Genomic DNA, 19156 nt, shown 5'->3' with positions numbered 1-19156 from the left:
TGAGAAATGTGGGTGCTGTGGTGTTGGGCGTTCTGACACACAGATGAGCCAACACAGTTGTATATGGTACAACGCTATTTTATTTAAACCTTCTATGTACAGTTTTGTCTTGATACTCTGCACGTGGGGATTCCCTGTTTGTGATGTTAAAACAGGTCGTGTCCATGTCCTTGTCCCCAGACCTACTGTCCACCAGGTGTCGTGTTCATGCTTTTATATGGTTCCTGTCTTTGTGTGTGATTGGTTGTGGTGTTGTGTGTTCTGATTTTCTGTTGGTGTGTCCATCATGATGTGTGTGTTTGAATATCATGACATCCCCCCTTTTTACAAAGATATGTGCCTACGTGGTAATAAATATAATCGTGTCGTGAGTGCATCTAAGAGTGTGTGTGTGTTGTGTACAGCATGTGCATATGATGTAACTATTTACATGGGGCGATGTCGGGTGCGTCACATCAACAAGGTTGTACCATAACAGAACATGAATGCGAACGAGAAAAAAAAACTTGAACAGTGGTCCAGTCAGACGATATCTGGAACGATAAACAACAACAGGTTATAATACAGAAGTGTGTAACTTTTTGAACATATGAACGGTGTTATAAGTCCAGTCTAATGGGCTTGCGACGAGTTCGGGTTGACCGCCTCAAGGGTGGGTCAAGAACCACCGACTGATGTGCAAGCATGGCCATGGGTGGCGATGGAGAGGGCGTGATCTGCGGCAGCTCCACGAAGTCATCCTCGGAAGACTGTTGAGGATCTGGCGTGTGTGTACTGTGTGGCTGCGAGCGTGGAAGTCGGCGAAGGGGGCGCCGATTGCGGCAACGCACTGAACCATCCGGCATGCGAATCAGGAACGAGCGGGGAGCCACACGTCGGAGGACTTCGGCCGGTGCTGACCAGCCACCATACGGTTGATGGACGTGTACTTTGTCTCCGGAGGACGGGGGGGCAGGTCCGTCACTCGTGTGTTGTACTGACTTTTCTGGCGATCACGCTGCATTTGCATGTTACGAAGAACCGTCTCATGATCCGTTTTTGGTGCCAGGATGGATGGTACCGTCGTCCTGAGGGAGCGACCCATTAGAAGCTGTGCTGGCGAGAGACCCGTGGAAAGCGGGGCCGATCGATAGGCCAGCAAAGTGAGGTTAAAGTCCGATCCGGCAGCAGCCGCCTTGCACAGGAGCCGCTCGGCAATGTGGACGCCCTTCTCTGCCTTCCCATTCGACTGTGGATGTAGAGGGCTGGATGTCACATGAGTGAAACCATATGCTGCGGCAAAGGACGACCATTCACGGCTGGCGAAACAGGGTCCATTGTCTGACATGACAGTCCTCGGAATGCCATGGCGAGCAAATGTTTCCTTGCAGGCCCCAATGACCGCGGACGACGTCAGATCATGGAGAGGCATGACTTCCGGGTAGTTTGAGAAGTAATCTATAATAATGATGTAATCTCTGCCGAGCGCGTGAAATAGGTCAACACCCACCTTCGCCCAGGGGGACGTCACCAACTCGTGTGGTAGAAGCGTCTCCGGAGTTTGCGCCGGCTGAAACCTCTGACAGATTGTGCAATTGAGCACCATGTTGGCTATGTCTTCATTAATACCCGGCCAATATACCGCCTCTCGGGCCCTTCATCTGCATTTTTCGACGCCCAAGTGGCCTTCGTGTAGTTGATTAAGAATCATCTGGCGCATGCTGTGCGGAATAACAATCCTGTCTAATTTCATAAGGACCCCGTCTATGTTGGTAAGGTCATCTCGCACATTATAAAACTGGGGGCACTGCCCTTTGAGCCACCCTTCCGCCATGTGGCGCATCACTCGCTGTAGAAGGGGGTCAGTCGCCGTCTCTGCGCGTATGTGGGCCAGACTTGGGTCATCAGCTGACAGATTTGCTGCTGTCAGAGTCACGTGTGCCTCAATTTGATGCACGAACCCCTCCGCATCTGGTGGTGTGCTCACTGCTCGGGAGAGCGTGTCCGCCACGATGAGATCCTTCCCCGGAGTGTAGATCAGTTCGAAATCATACCTCCTGAGTTTAAGTAAGATGCGCTGGAGGCGAGGGGTCATGTCGTTCAGGTCTTTGTTAATGATGTTGACCAGGGGGCGGTGGTCAGTTTCAACCGTAAATCGTGGAAGACCATACACATAGTCGTGGAACTTGTCCAGTCCAGTTAACAAGCCCAGGCATTCTTTTTCTATTTGCACGTAGCGCTGTTCGGTAGGGGTCATGGCTCGTGAGGCATATACAACCGGGGCCCATGACAACGTGCTGTCTTTTTGCAGGAGTACCGCTCCAATACCAGATTGGCTGGCACCCGTTGAGATCTTTGTAGGGCGAGCCGTGTCAAAGAACGCCAACACTGGTGCTGTGACCAGTTTGTGCTTGAGCTCCTCCCATTCCCGCTGATGCGATTGTTGCCAGTGGAATTCTGTTGATTTTTTTACGAGATGGCACATATTCGTTGTATGAGAAGCCAGGTTGGGAATGAACTTCCCAAGGAAGTTGACCATGCCCAAGAATCTTAGGACAGCCTTCTTGTCAACCGGCCGTAGCATGGCTGTGATGGCGCTAACTTTGTCTGCATCGGGACGGACCCCTGATCGTGAGACGTGGTCCCCGAGGAATTTCAGCTCAGTCTGGCCGAAGGCACACTTGAGACGCAGGCCATTTTGTCGTATGCGGGTGAAGACGCGTTGTAGACGATGCATGTGTTCCTGCGGAGTGGTGGACCAAATGATGATATCGTCCACATATACACGTACCCCTTCGATGCCTTCCATCATCTGCTCCATAATGCGGTGGAAAACTTCAGATGCTGAAATGATGCCGAAGTGGGATCACAACTGGTGGCCTCGTGGTTTGAGGTGTCTGGAGGTGGCAATTCGACATGTGGAAATGGAGGGGAAAGTGGTTGTGGGCAAGCAACTTTTCGCAGTGTCCTTCGATTCCTTCGCACAATGGAGCCATCAGCCATACGTATGACATAGGATCTGGGCGCAGCCTGTCGGACAACGACAGCCAGAGCAGACCACCCACCATCATCCTGATCCTGACCGTGTCTGCCGGGGATAGCACGTCCAGATCGGTGGCATGAGTGTCATAGCCCTGCTTCTGGCTGTCGCGAAGCTGCTGCATCTTCTGCAGCACCGGGAGGTGATCCAGGTTGGGCAGGTGTATGGCTGGAAGCGTCGTTCGCAGGTCCCTGTTCATCAGCAGTTGAGCTGGCGACATGCCAGTGGACAAGGGAGTCGCCCGGTACGCAAGAAGTGCAAGGTGTATGTCGGAAGCGGAGTCCGAGGCCTTGCGGATGAGCTGCTTAATGATGTGCACCACTTTTTCGACTTTGCCATTGGACTGCGGATAGTGCGGACTGGAGGTGACATGCCTGAAATTGTAGCTCTTGGCAAATGTGGACCATTCTTGACTGTGGAAGCACGGGCCATTGTCCCTCATGACGGTGATCGGGATGCCATGCCATGAGAATGTCTCTTTACACGCTTTGATGACGGTCCGTGAGGTGAGGTCTGGCAGCTTCAGCACCTCAGGATAGTTCAAAAAGTAATCGATGATTAAGATATAGTCGCGACCATTCGCGTGAAATAGGTCAACGCCTAGGTCATGTGGTTGCGCAGGTTGGAACCTCTGACAGGTTTTTCAGTTCAGGACCATGTCCGTGATGTCCTGGTTGATGCCGGGCCAGTACACAGCTTGCCGGGTCCTGCGTTTACACTTTTCTACGCCCAGGTGTCCCTCATGAATCTGCCGCAGCACCATGCTCTGGAGACGTAGCGGGATGACTATCCTGTCCAGCTTGAGCAGGATGCCGTCGATCAGCGTCAGATCATCCTTGACATTGTAGAATTGAGGGCATTGCCCTTTCTGCCAGCCATTGCTGAGGTTGTGGATGACTCGCTGCAACAGGGGGTCTTTGGCCGTCTCTTCTCGGATGAGAACGATCTTCTCATCTGTTGCCGGGAGAGTGCCTGCACACAGTTGTACCTGCAATTCAATGTGCTGGATGATCTCCAGTGGTTCACTGGGTGAGTTGACGGAGCGGGACAATGCATCGGCGATGATGAGCTCCTTGCCAGGTGTGTTCACCAAATTGAAATCATACCTCCGGAGTTTGAGCAGAATTCTCTGCTAATGAGATGTCATGTCGTTCAGGTCCTTTTGGATGATGGGGACCTGAGGCCTATGATCCGTCTCAACAGTAAATGTTGGCAAGCCGTAGACGTAATCATGAAATTTGAGGATGCCGGTGAGAAGACCTAAACACTCCTTCTCAATCTGCGCATATCTGGTCTCAGTGGGTGTCATTGCCCGTGACGCATATGCTACTGGTACCCAGGATGACGTGTCATCTCTTTGAAGCAACACCGCCCCAATGCCATCCTGCATCGCATCTGTGGATATCTTGGTCTCTCGGTCTGGGTCAAAGAATGCAAGGACGGGTGCAGTGGTGAGCTTGGCTTTCAGCTCCAGCCACTCTGTTCGGTGCTCCGCCTTCCACTCAAAGGCGGTTGATTTATTCACGAGGTTGCGTAGGGCCGTGGTGTGTGTGGGCAAATTCGGGATGAACTTGCCAAGGAAATTGACCATTCCCAGAAAGCACAGCACTGCCTTCTTGTCCTCGGGGACTTTCATTGCCTCGATGGCTTTAATTTTGTCTATGTCCTGGCGCACACCGTGTTGCAAAATCTGATCGCCCAGGAACTTCAGCGTGGATGTCCCAAAACAGCACTTGGACTTGTTTAGCTTGAGGCCACGTTCATGTATGCGTCAGAATACTTTCTTGAGTCGCGACACATGTTCCTCTGGGGTTGTGGACCAGATTATGATATTGTCAACGTAGACACGAACCCCTTCCATTCCCTCCATCATCTGCATCAGGCCGCAGTAGAATCTTATACTCGTACGGCAGCGTGCCCATCCCGCTAAATACATCTGGGTACTGGATTAGGATGTCGTCGATGCTGGCCTGAAGATCCGAATGGGACGGCGTCGTGGTGTAGACCCTTTGAATGAGATTCAGTTGCTTGCAGGCGTGCGCACCTAGCAGGGACGCCCTGTCTGGTTTAACAATCTCGAAGCATAAGCTTGCTTGTGTGTGTCAGCTGGACACCTGCAGATGGCAGCACCCCAGTGCCTTGATTGCGTTTCCATTGTAGTTCAGGAGTTTGCAGGCAGCTGGAAGGATTGTGGGGCTTCTTGACTCTCTTGAAGTCCACCTGCGAAATCAGGTTGGCGGAGGCACCTGTTTGAACTGGATGGGGCAGTGGTTAACCTTCATCACTGCATGCCATTCGTCCTCGGAATCCACGGCCAGGATTGATTGGACTTGCGATGTGTCCGGTGTGGCGTATTCGCACTTCGTAATAATGCCCACTCGGTAAGTGTTGGCCAGGTATTCATCATCTGGATCCGTCGCACTGCCTGGATCAGAGTCATGCATTCGGTGTTGCACACTTCTGATGCACCGCTGTCGGAATTGGGAGCGCTGGCTCCTGACTGGTGGTGCAGATCTGCACAGGGCTGCATAGTGGTTTGGTTTCCCACAGTTTAAACAGCGTTTGCCTCTTGCAGGGCAGTTTTTTAAAAAATGGGCGGTGCCGCAGTTCGCACACGTCCTGACGTCATGCCGCTCAGTGCGTCGTTGTGCATGCGTGGTGCGGTTTTCGGCCGCTTCATGTTCCCGATCGCATTACGCATGCATTGGGCCCCGGGAAGAGCGCGCAAAATGGCCGCTTTCGTCAATGTGGAGGTGCTGCATCCGGGAGAAGGCCTGAACACTCTCCACCTCATGGGAGGCTTGTTTTTCACTTTCTGCCGTTTTGTACTGTGAATAGAGATTTTTAGAGTGCTCATGCACAGTGCACGTTTCAATCGCGACTGGCAGGGTCATGTGCTTGATTTTCAACAATTGCTCTCCCAGAGGATCAGAGTGGACTCCAAAAACGATTTGGTCTCTGATCATGGAGTCAGTGATATCACCGAAGTTGCAGGATTGCGCTAGCAGTCTACGGTTAGTTAGATAGGAGGTGAAGGATTCATCTTTACCTTGCATCCTCTGCTTGAAGATGTAGCGCTCTAAGATTTTGTTGGTGTCCACCTCGCAGTGGCGGTCTAATTTGTCCAGGATGGTTCGGTACTTCATTTTGTCCTGCTCTTCTGAAAAGTGAAAGGTGTTGAAGATCTCTATCGCATGGTCACCCGCAGTGGTGAGTAGAAGAGATATCTTCCGAGCATCGGTCATGCCATTGAGGTCAGATGCTTCCATGTGTAGTTGAAATTTCTGCTTGAACGATCGCCAGTTGGCACTAAGATTGCCGGTGGTCCTGAGCTGATGAGGAGCCTGAATCTTGTCCATTGTGCCTGTATTCAGTAGCTGGGCTGGGTGTCACGGATCTTGCTGAGTTGAACTAAATAGATTGAATAGTCACTCCTGGTATCATGTTGTGCTATGCTGCTTCGGATAACACAGGCTGCTACTTGATGCAGTCTTAACTAAAGGATGCTCCAGACTCTGAAATGAGTTCAACGTGTTTATTGAACTATTAACACAGTTCTCAAATGAGTTTGACTCTCTGCTAATCTAACTGTAGTAACTCACTCTAACTGTACCAGCTTGCTCTAAGCCACATGCTGTGGTGTGATGCTGCTGATCAACCTAACTCTCTAGATGTCTGTCTGTGGAAAGAGGCAGGGTGTGAGTGCCTCATCCCTTTTATAGTGTTTATGTCATGCCCCCTTGTGGTGATGCCATCTCTGAGTGTCCTGACTGCCCATTGGTTGTGTCCTATTCTGAGTGTTCATTGGTTGCATGTTTCCATATCAGGACAGGAGTCCATCATTTAAGGCAGAAGAGGAGGAATTTATTTTTGCAGTGGGTTGTTAGTCTTTGGAATTTCCATCCACAGAGAGCAGTGGAGACAGTCATTGAACGTATTCAAGGCCATTACACATGATTTGCCCAAAAAGAGAGTCAAAGGTTAGGGGGAGCAGCAGGGAAGTGGGCTAAGGCCATGACCAGATCATTCATGATCTTCTGAAATAGCGGGGCAGGCTCCTCCTAATTCTTATGTGCTATGAGGCAATAAATACATAGAAGATAATTTTTCACTTGCCTTACTGTGCTAATGCTGGACTAGCTTCTCCCACAAATTAATGACCTACTCTGATTTCCCAGGGCCAGAAAGCCACAAATGAACTGCACTGTTTCCATTCATGCCACACAGCAAATCAAGATGCAAGTGTCTTTCAATGACAAGGGCCATGCCATTAGACATTATGTCACACCAATCGTAGAATCATACAGCATAGGAGGCAGCTGTTCAGCTCAACATGTCTGTGCTGGCTCTTTTGTAGCACTAACCAATTAATTAGAAATCTAGAATTAAAAGTCTACAGGTGACCATGAAACCATTGTCGATTGTCATAAAAACCCATCTGATTCACTAATGTCCTTTAGGGAAGGAAATCTGTCATCCTTACCTGGTCTGGCCTACATGTGACTCCAGACCCACAGCAATGTGGTTGACTCCTAAATGCCCTCGTGGATGGGCAATAAATGCTGGCTCAGCCAGTGACTTCCACATCCCATGAACGAATTTTAAAAAAAATCCCATTCGCATGTATTTCCCCATAGCCCTGAACATTTTCCCCCTTCAGATATTCATCCAATTCCCCTTTGAATATTCTGACTGAATCATCTTCCAAATCTTAAAGACTGTGCATTTCAGATCAAAACATGTCTCAACTCCACCCACCACCACCACCCCCCCCCCCTTCCACACACACACACACACACCCCACCCCATGTCCCTCCAGTCAATTTGCCAATTACCTTAAATTTGTGCCATCTGATTACCAACCCTCTGCCAGCGAAAGCAATTTCTCCTTGTTTACTCCACCGTAATTATTTGTGATTTTGAACAACTCTATTAAATCTCCCCTTAGCATTCCTTGCTCTAAGGGAGAAATTCTTGGGTTCTTTCCACATAATTGAAGTCTTAAAGGTAAATTATCTTTATTGTCACAAGTAGGCTTACATTAAGACTGCAATTAAGTTACTGTGTGTAATAATCCACAGGAGGCAGGGGTTCCGTCACCACACCAGTATTTATTTGCAATAACTTATATACAAGCGCAGCTCCAAACCGTGCTGCTAGCATTCCAGTCAACTTTTAACTGCCTCACAAAGCCTACACAGGTGCCCATATGGGCCCCCTCAATGAGCTATCATTGAGGGAGTTCATACTCCAATTGGCCAACCAATAATGCCAATTGGAGGTCATTACACTGTGAAAAGCCCCTAGTCGCCACATTACAGCGCCTGTTCGGGTACACAGAGGGAGAATTCAGAATTCTCAGCTGGTACAGAAATTGAACCCGCGTTGCTGGACTTGTTCTGCATCATAAACCAGCTGTCTAGCCCACTGAGCTAAACCAGCCCCTGTTTTACCCTTTCTGCCATTCTAGTAAATCTCCTTTGCACCCTCCTTTCGGCAGAGACATCCTTCCTCAAGAGTGGTGCTCAGAATTGTAAAGATTAATTAGATTTCTGGAAAGGATTGTTTTGACTTTTTGGTTAGGTTTAGTTCTACAGAGGGATGGGCGGGTCAGAGAATGCACATTTACAAGGAGGGGTGTGTGATACAATTAAGGACAGAAAGCTTTTACGAGAACACTGTGTAAAGGGATTCATTATAGGGAATAAGAGATTGGCACCCCATCCACCACCTTGAGCATTCACTCCTTCCACAGTGGCAGCAGTGTGTACCATCTACAAGGCACAACCATTACCGCCTAGGACAAGAGTAACAAAAGGATGGGAACACCACCACCTGCATGTTATCCAAGACACACAATTCTGACTTGGAAATAGATCACTATTCCTTTTCTTTCACTAGGTCAAAACTCCTCCAAAACAGCACTGTGGGCTGCTCACCACCACCTTGTCAAGGGCAATTGGGGTTGGGCAGTAAATGCTGGTCTAGCCAGCAATACTCACGTCCTGGAAAAAATAATTAATTAAAAAAATAATTGGCCAAGTCAGTGTTTCTATTTCATTGACATCAATCATTTTATTCCTGTTAAATCTATCCTTGAAAATATTTAGCATGACCCCAAATATGCATAAGTCTTAGACTAATTCTGCTAGCAGTGCATATTTGAACTACTAACACAAAACATCTTGATTTTGTTTGATAAATAGTCATATCGTTGAAGTTTATGTTACCAATAAATCACTGAATGAGTTGGGTTTACATAAATGTTTGGCCACCTGAAATGTGTTTTCAAGGTCACTTGGAGATTTGTTTTTCAGTAAATCACTTTGTCCCATTCTGTAGCCTGCATTTAGTTGATATAGTCAGGGCCTACTGTGCCTCTTATGAGAAAACCCTGTTTATATGAAGTGGCAGCCTTTTGGGTCTGACAGGAATGATCAATATCAAACTGTATCCCGAAGGGTGTGCCTTGAAATGAATATTAGGCTATATTTATGAGTGTTTGAGAAACTCCAGCTTCTTGTGTGTATTTATTTGGTCCACTGATTCTGCCTGGAAATCTAAAGTGCAAATTTGAATTTTTAAGCATCCTGTAATTATCATTGAATTGCATATATTTTTAGGATTTAGAAATGCAGATATGGTAGACAGAACTCTGAACCAAATTCCCTCTAATTAAAACCATTTTAGAGTGGATGGTCTTTCCCTTCAATGTTCTGCACTAGCTTCACACTCAGGGCTTTTAAAGAGGAATTTCCATGATCCGGTGGCACACAGCGAGCGTGGGGTAAGCATCAGGACGCACAGGGACTCACACTTCAGGTGGAATTTAAAGCCCCCGTCCTTGGCAAGTTTAGTGGCCTCCATCCTTCTCCCCAATTTAATCCAGGTGAAGGAAGCCAATTAATGACCACTTAAAGGCCTCATCCCATCTCCGCTGGTATTCAACCAACAGTGGGTGGGAAAGTTGCCATGCGGGGAGCCAAAAGGTTAACCCAGTTTGTGTTTGCTTGTAGGCCTCTGGGGTCTATGGGACTGTTTGGGACCTGGGACCTTTGTTGTTGAATGTATAATGTTACCAAGAGTTTGCAAGTGGATATTTTGATGCTTCATGTTTCAGGTTGACAACCTTTTAAGTGACTTCCCAAGGAACAGCACATCAGGCACTTAAGATTCCCCTCCCGACTCAACCTTAAATTGAACAAATGCAAGCTGTAATCTCTTGTCCCCAGTTGGTTTTGTTTTCTTTCCACATTTCTTGTTGTTCTCTCGCTTTCAGATGGCAGCTGCACATCATTCTCCCATTCATACCTCAAGCATTTCTCCAGTTGTATTACTTTTTCTTTTCTAACACAAGCATCTATACTTTTCTTAGTCAAACCAAGCAAATCATTCTCTTACTGAACAATGGACTGTTAACAAACTACCCACCTTACTTTTTGCAGATATCAAATTCCAGAAAAGATTATTATATTTTAAATAATTTACTAGGCTCTGATTTTAGTATCTCTCTTGCTTGCAAAATGATTTCCTGAAGTTGACATATTTTGTAAATATTGAAAGTGCATCACTATTATTAAACAGAATTTGTTTCTGGAAAACAGCACAAATTTACAGTCATATTTGTTATTCAGGATTGGAAAGTTAATAGTCCAGTGTATGTCTTTCTATTTTATAGGATTAAAAACAGGTTTTTTGCTCAACTTTAAATACTGGTACATTCGATCAATCAAATTAGTCACACAAGGGTTTTCTGTGATCAGTAAATTTATCGTGTTCTAATACTGTTTTATTATTTTAAGTTATAGAAAATTCACATACTTAAAATTGAAGAACATTTTACTTGCACAGTCTGGCTCAATGAGTTTTATTCAAGTGCATCCAAATACTGTGGGAGCCAGCGACCTCCTTAAGTATCCAGCATACATGTCCAAAGTGGTGGGGATGAGGGTGAAGCCATGCCCGAAAGTGGTGGTCTTCAGGGTTTCAGACCAGCCAGATCTATTCCTGGGGAGGAGGGCGGACACCCTTACCTCCCTGATGGCCCGCCGTAGAATACTGTTCGGCTGGCGGTCAGCAGCACTACCCAAAGCTGCAGACTGGCTGTCCAACCTCTCAGAATCTCTCCAAATGGAGAAAATCAAATTCACCATCCGAGGGTCAGACGATGGCTTCCACAGAAAGTGGGAGCCATTCCGGGACCTGTTTGTGGCCAACGAACAAGCAGAAGAATAGCCAGGTAGCCAAGAATCAGGGGAAAGTAGCCGAGGCGGGGGAGGGAGGGATAGGCCGTGGGGGAGGATAGCAGCTAAACCTAAGAGAAAAGAAAGGCGAACCACAGAAGGGGAGGGGGAGGAAGAGGGAGGAGACAGGGAACAATAGAGGGGAATCAGTGAGGTGGGGATGGGGGGGTGGGGGGGAAGACTGGGAGCAAGGGAATGACAGCTGGAAGGAGGGCACGGGAAACAATAACAAACTTGGCATCTACAGGAGCAGAGAACAAGGAAAGTCCGGGCGAAAGATGGGACGAACGGCTGAAGCGGAGGTGATCACGAAACGACAATGGCAGCGAAAACCGGCCGGGAGAAGCAAGCGACAACACCAACACCAGATCCATTTACGTATTGCCCTCTGTAATTGTTTCCCCGGCGCCCAAATGTACATGTATTCCCCCCCCCCACCCCCCCAAACAGAAGCCTATTTATGTGCTAAAAACAATACTGCCAATTGTACAGAGCTGCTGTTGTTGAGCTAGCACATACCTTACTTTTATTCTAACTATTTTTGTTGTTTGTTTTGTGCGTTCCCTTTTCTTCTATGTATATATATATATATATATATGTATTCTATTTTGTGTACATAACGGTAAATATACTTTATTCAAAAACCCAATAAAAAACATTTATTTTTTAAAAGTATCCAGCATACTAGGGCAGCACGGTGGCACAGTGGTTAGCACTGCTGCCTCATGGCTCCAATGTCCCAGGTTCGATCCCGGCTCTGGGTCACTCTCCGTGGGTAGTTTGCACATTATCCCCGCGTTTGCGTGGATTTCGCCCCCACAACCCAAAGATGTGCAGGGCAGGTGGATTGGTCACGCTAAACTGCCCCTTAATTGGAAAAAATTAATTGGGTACTCTAAATTTTTTTTTTTAAGTATCCAGCGCACTAACTCGCAGTTGCAGACAGGCAATACTTACTGAGAGAAACAACGAAGACAAATTATTTCACTAAGTTATTAGCAGGTGCGCCGAACATATAGGAAGCCAGAGATTCACATTGGGGGGGGTTGTTCTTCAACCAGAAAATGTGGGGGGGTCAGTCTGGCTACAGCAAAACATTGGAACACTACACCATTGGCAAATCAGTGCTCACTGCCTGCGGTTGGGAGAACTCAGTACCTAATGGTGGTCAATTATATTGCAGGGGAAAAAAAACTGGGTAGGGATACAGCAAGGATCCAGGAACAGCAAAGGTTAAGGATTAAGTAAGTACAAGGAGGAGCAGTGGTGGCAAGCAAGTGTTGCACTGCATATTTCTCATTCAGCTCAAAGTGTTGGGCTAATAAGTGTGAGCAAGAAGACACCACTCATCAAGGCAGGTGGTAGTGGCCGTCAATGACTGTTCCTCAACTCCCAGGATGATAGTGCCATAAGTGAACTGTGCTGTTCACAAAGTTCACATTTAATGAATGGAATGTTTTTAGGGTTTTTGGTGGTGTTTCAAGAGCCATCTGAGTCTCATCTACTTACCACCCATTGTGCCCTGGGGAAATAAACAATACATGAAAATTGCACTGTCCTCGCACATCACTGCCAGAGACAACTCACAATGACTGTAAGTGTGGTCCAAATGGCAGAGATGGACTGGAGGGCTGGCTGTAGCAGGGGGACATAATTATTTTAATGCTTCTTTGGGCAAATACAATCTCATGTCACAGATTGTTGACTCCAATTACGGCAGGGGTGCTGGAATCTGTACATTCGTAATACTGATCTCCTCCTCTAATCTTGCTTCCTGAGTTTACCTTTCTTGCATTCCTCTGATTCCCACTCTTCTTACTCCATAAGAATAGGGTATAAAGGAATTCTGATTATGAAACTCAGTTAACCTCTAATGGATTACCTCAATTTTGTGTGGCAGACCAATAGGACTGGGTGCAAGGAAGGATGAAGAGCCCTCAAGCATTGTCAATACATTTTTTTAAGTGGCCGAAATATGAGCAAATGTTAGGTTCCCCAACTTTGAGGTCCTGCTTATTCTCTTTTCTAGCTCCCAAAGATCTACCTGAAGGACCTCAACTCTCTTCCTTATGTTGTTGGTATTGAAATGGACCTTGACAGTTTGAATTCTCCCTCCCCCTCCGTTTTCCACAGTTGCTCAGTTAAATCCTGGATCCTATCATCAGGGAGGCAACATACCAACCTTGCTTCATGCCTACAGCCATAGAAATACCCGTCCATACCCCTAACCATGTAATCTGCCATCTTCCTCCTGTCCCCCTCCCACGTACAGCTGAGCCACCCATGATGCTGTGGATTTGGCTCTGGCTGCAATCCCCAGAAGAATCTTTACTTTCACCAATATTCAGAACTGTTAGAGAGGGACTCTTGCACTACCTGCCTTGTATTCCTGGACTGTCTGGTAGATACCTATTCCCTCTTTTCCTGCACACCCTTAAGCTGTGGGGTGAACACACCAGAGTCCACCCACGCAGCGCTCAGCCTTGCGGATATGCCAGTGATGTCAGCTGCTGCTCATACTCTGAACTCTGAATTAAAGCTCCCCCAGCTAATTACACTTCCTGCACATAATAGTGACATGAAGACCAAGGAATGCCCACGAGTTCTCTCACAGCACAGGATGTGCATTGAACCAATCCTCTTTTGATCTTCCATATTTGCTTGAAATTAAATCTAAAGGGGTGTCAGACTAGTTTGCAAAGTAATACACTGCTTTATATATCTTTGATTTCCAGAACTGTACTTTATGAATAAAAATACCAGACTTGGCAGATCTGGGGGCTATCCTTCAGTATAAATTAAGCAATGTTTCCTGGATTCTTATACCCTGCTACATTCACCATAACCTCAGTATTGAAAGAAGTCATACTGAGCAGTTGGAGGAGCAAAAGTGACCCGATTAAGCAAGACAGTCAAATAAATACCTTTGACAACCAAAGAGCCAGAGGGACACATTTCCTAATGTCCCCATGCAACCTTTCCATTAGATTGCATTGCTCCTTGCAATAAATCGCAACAAACATTTTCACCATCTGTCAGGTAGAATGTGGCTCTCCGCTACAGATTCTTCCCTGCCTCACAACTATGTACGACAGTTCCTGTTCTCATGTATTGTGCGACAAACTGCAAAGCATTTGCCACAATACCGTTTCCCTTTTCTAAAAAAAAAAATGCATTTTGCAAAACTATCTAACCAGGCTTCAAAGAATGATAAAATGTGCAGATGGGCTGTTGTACGGAGAGTTTTTGGCTTTAGCTTCGCAGTATTTATCATGAAGGGTACAGAGAAAGGGTAATAAGACATGTTTATTCTTGACATTCATGTGTATCAGTCACCATGAAGATAGGGAGGGCTTGTTGCAGATGGAGCTGAGTGAGCTAGATTTCTCTCATGATCTACCTTAAATTGAGATCAGCCTCTATTCCCCAGCCTCTTCCCTAAAATAATGGTGAGCAAATAATACTGAAGTCTTATGGATGGCCCAGGTTCTGCTGGCTTGAGTTTTCAATACAGGGCATTTTGCCAAAGCTTTTCGTCGGACACTCATCAGGACAATGACAAGAGAAACAACACTTAATACTATGAAAGAGTGCTGATTGCTTGTTCTCTGTGCACATGTATACACACACACACACACACACAGAGCACCTGTTTCAGCTAAACAAAGTAAGTGATAGCCATTCACTGTTTCATTCCCCAGGGCAATGCCTTGATCAAAGTCAAACTGCATGGCTTAAATTTTAAAATAATGCATAGCAGTTAATGGTCAGTCACCCCGGGCAGCATGGTGGTGCAGTGGTTAGCAGTGCTGCCTCTTGGCACCGAGGGCCCGGGTTCGATCCCAGCCCCGGGTCACTGTCCATGTGGAGTTTGCACGTTTTCTTCTCGTCTGCGTGGGTCTCACCCAACAACCCAAAGATGTGCAAGGTAGATGAATTGGCCACCCTAACATTGCCCCTTAATTGGAAAAGTTTTTTTAAAATGTCCGTCACCATTAACTGGTGCATCCTCCATGGCAATACCTCTACCAAGCAAGAGTCCACTTGCCAACCAATCAGCACTTTTTTAATATGGTATAAAGTTGTTTCCCCTGACAATGGTACTCTTGCCACTGTTCTGATGCGTAAAAACAAAATGTATTTTTTCAGCAATATTAAAGTTCTGTACTACCAAATGATTATCAATATAATGTATTTTCTTTTCTTTTAATGTACTAAATGATCTGTTTGAGCTGCTCACAGAAAAATACTTTTCACTATACCTCGGTACACATGACAATAAACAAATCCAATCCAAGAATTAATACTGGCATCATTATTAAAAAAGTGCTATATATGCATTGTCCACACGAGGGCATCTGGAAGCACAAACCACAGCTCATCACCCATCAGATGAAGGCACCACCTGTAAAAAAAGCAGCAAGTTAACATTTTAGGCAATCGTCCTTCATCAGGACCAGAAAACATTAAAGATGGCCAGCTTGTAAAGATCAACAGTGTGAGGTATGAGGGTGTACACAAGAGACGAGAAATAAATCCCCTTTGCAGAATCTCTAGACGGGCTACTGATCTCCAGTGCTTGCTGCCCCAACATTTACAGCACTGTGAGGGTTAGATGATCCTGTTGTTGTGTATTGCACTAACATGCTCAACTACAGGCAGCCCATTATTGTATTTTATTTACACCTCGTTGATAGAAGGGACAGTACAGTAAAGGGACTTGGCTATTACAATATTACCTTGACCCCTGAAAAGCAGCAACAAACGAGGCCTGGGCCTGGGCTTCTGGATTAGTAGTACACCAACACTACGCCACAGTCTCCTGTGGAAATGATGAGCCCTACTCACGCTTGCTGCTTCAACACTTAATCCAGGTCCTGGGGTGATGGTCCTACACAATGTCACTCCATGGCTGGTGAACAAGGTCTTTGGGGATCCTCCTGCCACTGGCTGGGACTTTCTCCCTCACCATGCCCTCTTCCAGCAGGACTTCCAGTGAGGTTCGAGAACCTGCTGCTTCAGTTCCTCAGCGTCTCTAACATTCCCCCAAAGTTTAATCAGGAACCACATGCAATCATTTAAATTGTGCTCTGCAAATGGGCAGGTTAGCTGGGTAGATCAGCAGATAAGGTGGGAACCTCAGATTCTAATGAGGCATGGAGTTAAAGAAGATACACTGATGGTTTCCAGGGCAACACGGGTGGTTTGCCTGATGGAAAACCACGTGCATACCACATGCATTAAAATATCACCATGACACATGCATATAACCAACTCTACCCGTGTCCTACCTTCATAGTAAGGTAAAAGCCTCAGACCCAAAGTAAAAGCCTCAGACCCAAGAGTGTTCCCCCTCTGCATGAAGCTGGGATATTTTCATTTGGCATATCCAGTGACACTGGTGAATACAATTTGCAAGACAAGCTAAGTGGCTCCACAGGCAGAATGCTGAAGCATACTTCGCCACTGCGAATGATGAATGTGCTCATCCTATATTTCAAAAGCACCATCAACACAAAAGCATCTTTGTGTAAGAGGGAGGGATAGGGATATTCATGATACATTGAGGCTGCAGAAAGAAAGAACAAGAGATGTGACAAAGAAGATGTGGGGATTTGTGGTGATTGTCCCTTTAAAGGCAACACAGCAGAAGAGGTTCACCTGGTTTGGGAAACCAATTGGGACGAGAGTGGGTGATCACCCCGGAGAGTGGAGTCCTCTCTGGGGCAGAAGACATCCAGGCACAAGGGCATCCAGGTGGGCTACTGACCTCTGTACAATTTTTCTTAAATAACATATCTTTTGTGGTTCTGATGAAGTTTGTGAATGTGCACCATTACAGAAGACAAATAGAAAAGAAATAGGTAGATCAAAGCGCCCAGAGAAATTAGCACGATTTACAGGTTGCAAAAACGTCAAAAATGGCCTGCGTACATGTTCCTCCTATTTGCACCACTGCTGCCTCATTGTTGAACATGATATAGCCACAAAACAGAGGTGTCTTGTTCTTTTTTCGCTATAAGTCCATCATCACTGACAAAGGTCAAATTTGCATGCAGTCATGAACAACCTGTATTGGACAGTGGGGGGGGGGGGGGGGGGGGGGGGGGAGGGAGCAACATCCTTTAGTTAAAAAGCAAAGGCCAGAAAGTAAAAATCAGAATCATAGACAATACAACAAAAGGTAGCCATTCAGCCAACGGCGGCATGTGGTGCAGTGGTTAGCACTGGGACTGCAGCGCTGAGGGTTCGAATCCCGGCCCTGGTGCACTGTCCGTGTGGATTTTGCACATTCTCCCCATGTATGCGTGGGTTTCACCCCCACATCCCAAAGATGTGGTGAGGTGGACTGACCACGCGAATTTGCCCCTTAATTGGAAAAAGAAAAATAATTGGCGACTCAAATTTATTCTAAAAAAGGTAGCCCTTCAGCCCATCGAGTCCGTGCTGGTTCTCTTTGAGCATTCTAATCAATTCCAGTCCCCGGCTCTGCACCCTTTCTCCTGCAAGTTTATTTCTCTCCAGGACACATCCAATTTCCTTTGGAAATCATCCATCACCTCCTGGGCAGCAAAATTCCATATAATTACCATTCGCAGCATAAAATATTATTCCGCATATTCACCGTGTTTCACTTCCACAAAATCTTAAACGTGTCCCTTGGTTCTTGCACCATCAGCTAATGGGAACAGTTTTGTTTTTGTGTACCTTATCTAAATGTCATAATTTTGCACAGCTCTATCAATTCAATCTCCTTTGCTTTCAGGAGACAATCCAAATTCTCCACCCTAATCTTGTAGTTAAAATCCCCGATTCCTGGAACCATAGTGGTAAAAAGGACCTCATTCTTCCCAAAGGGTGGTGTCGCGAAATGGGAGCAATTATTTATTTACGTCCTCACCAGAGCTTTATATAGGTCGAGCATTACCTCCTAGCTTTTACCTCCATTTATGACTCCCAAGATCCCATACACTTTACTATCATGTCCTACCAACTTTACAGTTCTATGCACATGAGCCACCGGTCCTTGTTCCTGTACCTTTTTAGAACGGAGTCATTTCGTCTGCATTGTTTCTCTCCTTTAGCCAAAGTGCGTCACCTCACTTCTTTGCATTAAATTCTGACACTTGTCTGTCCATTTTACTCGCCCACCTATGTCCTGTTATAGACAATTAGCATCATCCCCAACTGTCAGCATACTTCCAAGTGTGCAATCATTGGCAAATCTTGGAACTTCGCTTTGCACTCCAATATACAAGTCAAAAAAGCACTGACACTGAACCTTGGGGAATACCAGTCTACCATTTTCCAGTCTGAAAAACATCCACTCACTGTTCCTGTCCTTATCCAGTTCTTGATCCAAGCTGACGCAGACCCTCGTATTATATGAGCCTTAATTTGGTTAACCAGTCTTTTATGTGAGATGTTTTCTTTAAATTCATACAGCCGGTGTCCATTGCTTTCCCATTACTTCATCAAAAGATTCAATTAAATTCATGGAGCACTATCTTTCTTTTACAATCCGTGCTGGCTCTCCTTACTGACCCAAACTTCTCCAACTGCTCGTTGATATTTTGTTTTGCCCAACTATGGTTACAAAACCTTACCCACCACTGACACGAAACTGACCGATCTGTAGTTGTTAGGAATGTCCTTACACCCTGTCTTGAATAAGGATGTCACATTTGCCACTCTTCGATTCTTTGGCAACTCCACTGTATCTGGGGAAGTGTGGAAGATTATGGTCAACCTTTCCAGTCCATCCTTCCGACCAATGTTCATCTAGTTCATTATCTCTACCATCTTCCATTTCTACTGATATCCTGTCAACACCAATGCAAAGTATCATGAAGTATTCTAGCCTTGACTTGCACTTCCAAGCATGCATGACCTT

General features: G+C 46.2%; 1 protein-coding gene across 4 annotated transcripts in view; it reads right to left on the bottom strand.

Annotated features, from left to right (window-relative positions):
- Nucleotides 1–15437: 15437 nt before the first annotated feature.
- mak (male germ cell-associated kinase) overlaps nt 15438–19156 on the bottom strand; it is a 99562-nt gene continuing 95843 nt past the window's right edge. For 2 of the 4 annotated variants that reach the window (XM_072498592.1, XM_072498591.1), the window contains exon 15: nt 15438–15667. The gene's annotated coding sequence lies outside the window, so the exon portion shown is untranslated. Of the gene's footprint in view, nt 15668–17196; nt 17333–18920; nt 19086–19156 lie in introns of all 4 variants that reach the window. The other 2 variants (XR_011940655.1, XR_011940654.1) reach the window with 2 other exon arrangements.

Source organism: Scyliorhinus torazame, chromosome 4, assembly GCF_047496885.1.
Source record: "Scyliorhinus torazame isolate Kashiwa2021f chromosome 4, sScyTor2.1, whole genome shotgun sequence".
Lineage (NCBI taxonomy): Eukaryota > Metazoa > Chordata > Chondrichthyes > Carcharhiniformes > Scyliorhinidae > Scyliorhinus > Scyliorhinus torazame.
This window is presented reverse-complemented; position numbering and strand designations above follow the sequence as displayed.